Source organism: Engraulis encrasicolus, chromosome 4 (genome assembly GCF_034702125.1).
Source record: "Engraulis encrasicolus isolate BLACKSEA-1 chromosome 4, IST_EnEncr_1.0, whole genome shotgun sequence".
Lineage (NCBI taxonomy): Eukaryota > Metazoa > Chordata > Actinopteri > Clupeiformes > Engraulidae > Engraulis > Engraulis encrasicolus.
In genome coordinates this window covers 5,890,511-5,895,777 of record NC_085860.1, presented here as the reverse complement: position 1 = coordinate 5,895,777, position 5,267 = coordinate 5,890,511, and positions in this window count along the sequence as shown.

The window sequence follows — 5,267 nt, the reverse complement described above, 5'->3', positions numbered from 1 at the left end:
TTTTTGTATCATGTCTATTGTTCAATAAATGTTAATAACGTTCATTTGCCTCTCGAGTCTTCATGGTAGAAAGTATTTTGGTGTCGCATGTCACCGTGGATTGGCAGGGTTGCCAGATCGGGCACAGGAGCAAGGCAACATAACTGCACAGTTGCATTCACTTCCAGACATTTTCACACAACACAATATTTTAAAAGCTCTTGAGCTAGGGGGCACCTAGCTAATTCAAGGTGATGCTAAAGCACCACTAAAAATACCATAAACCTGCCTATGGTCAGATATTTACGGAAGCCCAGTGGTGACATGGAGGAGGAAAACATTTTTGAGGAAACGTATGCACTGGAGACTAACACTTTTGCGAGATAACGCAAATCTTTTGCGAGATAACGCAAACTATTTGCGAGAAAACGCAAACCTTTTGCGAGATAACGCAAATCTTTTGCGAGATAACGCAAATTAAAACTTATATCTGCAGGGTTCACCACTTTGATTTGCAGCACACTTTTTGGTCACCGGGGGGCAGTCTGAACCAACACGTGTACGGCTTTGACACGCCACAGTTGTAGGGGTATTATAGCCTGGGAACTCCCATACTGCCTTTAGTTCTACACAATCGTTTCGATCTGAAAAACACTTGTGATTAGGTCTGGTGTTAACCAGGCAAGTAGGGGTAGGCTATTCAATTCAACCACCACTGTTGTTGGATAACAGCGAGAGCGATGCTGACAGTCAAAAACATTAAGGCTACTAGCGCTGGAAGGACGTGCAAGGATACCGTTAGGCCTATTTTATAGATTGTTTTATGTTAAATAAACAACAGATTTTGAGAGACACCGTAGCACCTTGCTTTGCGAACGGACACAAGGGGAAATATAGGATTTGTTGGACGACACGTGTCTGCAATGCAGAAGCTCTTATGACAAAATTAAGGAAGGCAGACGGGACAACTGTTTACTGAACGGTTATTTTCAAAGATGATGAAGCATATGAAAATCATTTTGTCATATCAAGACCCACATGTAAATTATGTAGGAATAATTTTAACATAGGCCTCGACGTTGAGGCAGCACGCTGTATTCTTTCTTTCTTTTTCTTGAAACTTTCAACGCAATGTGTCGTTAGTTGCGGTTCTCCCCTTTTAATTTATAATAGGCTAAATCAAGTAGGCTATCACTGCTTAGCCATGCAGAGAGCTTAGACTTGTAACAACTCCGACATTTGGAACTATCCAAAGTGGGCATTGGTTAATAGTTTTCTCGGTCAGACTTGGATTGTTTCTTAACGCATGACATGATGGCAGATCACGGAACTTCACGCAGTAGCTCAATGAATAGAAAGCGACATATTTCCTTCCTGTGGTAGAAAATTCCTCCTGTTTTACATGACATCGGGTCTTAGGTAAATGGAGGAAATGAAATAGTTATTTGCTTTTAATTGTGAACCAGTTTTACAGTGATGGCTTTTAGCGAACACAAATTACTTTTGGATGTAACTCGTACCGCCGCGTGCCCCATGGTGCCATGGTTTCCGACCCTGTAGCACTGAGAGATATCGCTGAAATCTAACGCAGAGCTCACAGAGATGACTAACAACTGTCAAAAGTTCATGGAGAAGTGTCAAGTTTGGCAGAAGGGCGATAGCGCACTGGCATTGATGCTCTGTCTTTGTTGTAAGCAGTCCAAAATCATAGCGTAACGGGCATAAAGGGCCGTTGCCTAACGCAACCTTGCGCAAACTAAAACACTGACAGGACAGTTTTTCCGAGGTGTGGCGGGACACAGCACACACACACACACACACACACACACACACACACACACACACACACACACACACACACACACACACTGGCCATAGCCCTCCCATTCCACCCCTTCATTGATCACCTTATAGCCCCCTATGCCCACCCCGTTCAGAATCCTCTGCACCCCACACACGCTCCCTAATATTTCTCAACGTTAGCGCTATAACCTCTTTGGACAGCCCTAGTTGATAAGGATAGCTGATAGGGTTGGTGCTTATTGCCATCGGGGGTAATTAGTCCATTATATATTTTTAAAAACAAGGGGCGCTGGGAGGGATCAAGGGGGGATTGGGATGCTTATGATGAGGTTCAGGGGGCGTTTGTTCAAAAAATGGTTGAGAACTACTGCTCTACCAGTATGACCCAGACTGGCGCTCCCCCCAGAACACACACGTGCGCGCACACATGCACCTCATCCACCATTCTACACCAATGCACATCAATACGTGAGAATTTCACTCCGTTTACCACTGGTTTTCAACCTTTGTGCCAAGGCACACCACCAATGAAAATGTTAACTGAAAATACAACCGTATTGTCTATAAAGGTAGGCCTACAGCCATTTAATTTTCCATGGCACACCAGATGATCTCTGACGGCACACTAGTGTCACACACTAGTGACAGCCAAAACTCTACTACGCACTGGCGGCGCAGAATCCCCCACCAATACTCGATGCGCTGGTTGGTGGTGCTTGCTCCCTCTAGGTAGCTATCCAGGGTATCGTACGGGCCGACAGGGACGAGGGAATGCTGGAATGCTCTCACATGTCCATTTTCAGTCCCAATATCACCCCTCACAATTCTCGGACAGCCCCTTAACCGCTGCACAGCTTAGCCTACCCACCTTTGAGTCACCACTTGTAGTGTAGGTGTAACATGATGGGATGTGTTTAAGCCGCATCATTAAGTCTGTCGTGCGCTTGTGCGCCATGTGATCAGTAGGCACCAATTGGCAAAACTTAGCACGCTTTTAAAAGGTTGGCACAATCTGCTCGGAGTCGGAGGGAACCGTCAGATTGTTTGTGTGCTTGTGGCAACTTTGCCTTTTGTTTGTGTGTGTGGTGCCGCTGGGGAGTCGAGCCCGTGTAGAGCCTCGCTTCACGAGAAAGGGACAATTTCGTGGAGTTTGGTCTATGACGGCCGGGGGTGCGACTGTAAGCGCGGCCACATTTGGTTCACTAGGCCAACTTCGTACTTGGCGTTATAGGAACCAGGCTTTTTGCGCCCTTTGCCCGGCGATTTCGGTCGGTCGGTCGCTGTCCGTGGTACCTGTGGATCGGTCGCTGTCCGTGGTACCTGTGGATCCACCTGTTGGTCTGTCTGCGGGCTGCTGTTTATATTGGAGAGTGACTGTGTGTGTGTGTGTGCGTGCGCGAATGTGTCACGTTTCCCCCTTTGCTTTCAGTTCTTATTTTGTGTGATTTAGGAGAAAGTGAGAGTTCTCTGTTTGTCGTTTTGTTTATTTGTATCATTCTTTTGTTTATTTTTGGTTCACCTCACACCACTTGGGCCGCCCAGCGTGCATGCGGGTTACCCCTAAATATATCTCGTTTGCTGTGCGTAAAAGTAAAACACAAGTGTGCAGTGGTATCGTTGTGGGTTTGCCGTGCTTTGTATTTTAATTTCATTCCTTAATTTTGGTTTGCTGTGCTGTGTACTACTAGTGGGGGAAACATTGGCCTCCTTGGCCCATGTGGGGGGTGCGGGTGTCCAATAGCCGTTAGGCCTAATCTATTTTAACTGTTTGTAAATTTAAAAAAGAAAGGGTAAGACAATGTGGTCCGACCTCAACGAACATGTGCTGCTGGGTTTAACAGTTGAAGTCTAAATAAATTCTGGGGGCGAAATTCCCTCAGTGGCGTAGTCGAGCAATCATCTGTTTGAAATTGGTAATTATTATTTTAATTAATTGCCGACGGCCCAGAGTCACGGATAGTCTATAACTAGCCAAAGATTATTTAATTCATTTAAATTTTAGATCGTCTCTGGTCTAGCCTTCCTATCCTAACTCCCAAACTTTTTTTTGCCATTGTTGACCTGGCATTGTTGACATCATGAGAATGAATGACAGCAGTTGCTCTGAAGTGTGTCAAAGCCGTAGGCCCTATATAGCTACGTGTGTTGGTTCAGACGTAACTGCGTTAAGAAACATTAATCCAAGTCTGACATCCAATCCAATCCAATCCAATCCAAGTCTGTCTGAGAAAACTATTAACCATGAATGCCCACTTTGGATAGTTCCAAATGTCGGAGTTGTTACAAGTCTAAGCTGCATGGCTGTGATAGCCTTGATTTAGCCTATACATTAAAAGGGGAGAACCGCAACAAACGACTTCAACGTTTCAATAAAAAGAAAGAAAGAATACAGCGTGCTGCCTCAACGTCAGGCCCATTTTAAAATTAGCCTACATAATTCACATATGGGTCTTGATATGACAAAATTATCTTCATATGCTTAATCATCTTTGAAAAGAACCGTTCAGTAAAAGTCGTCCCGACTGCCCTCCTTAATTCTGTCATGCTTCTGCAGTGCAGACACGTGTCGTCCAAAAAATCCTATATTCCCCCTTGTGTCCGTGCGCAAAGCAAAGTGCTACGGGGTGTCTCAAAATCTGTTGTTTATTTAACACAAAACAATGGATAAAATAACGGTATCCTTGCACGTCCTTCCAGCGGTAGTAATGTTTTTGACTGTCAGCATCCCTCTCGCTGTTATCCAACAACAGTAGTGGTGAATTGAATAGCCTACCCCTACAGCTGTGGTGTGTCAAAGCCGTACTCGTGTTGGTTCAGACTGCCCCCCGGTGACCAAAAAGTGTGCTGCAAATCAAAGTGGTGAACCCGCAGATGTAAGTTTTAATTTGCGTTATCTCGCAAAAATATTTGCGTTATCTCGCAAATGGTTTGCGTTATCTCGCAAAAGATTTGCGTTATCTCGCAAAAGTGTTAGTCTCCATTGCATACGTTTCCTCAAAAATGTTTTCCTCCTCCATGTCACCTCTGGGCCTCCGTAGATTTTTGCATTTTCAGACCCTGATCAAACATTTTTGTTGTTTTCACTCGCAATTATCCTCAAACGGCATCTCAGGCCTGGGGTGCACAGCTGTACAGAGAATGTGAGAATGAATCATAACTAATCTTTACACTTTATACATGGATGAATGTATGCATAAGGCTGTGTGTGTCCATGTGCAGGCATGGGTGCTTGCGTGTGTGTGTCTGTGTTTGCACGCACGCACATTAGTGCTGGTATATTAAGGTTATTTATTTTTCAATGCTCCTGGGGATGTTATGCATTTATTATTACTGGTCAATTTACGTTGATGACATGTCCACTGACTGCCCCATGACACAATCGACCAATAGTGTATACAGACCAGAGACATAGCACTGCCAGTACACTAGCGTGCATATGAAGAGTTCAGATGCAAAACCCCCTAACTCCATTTCTGAAGACATGC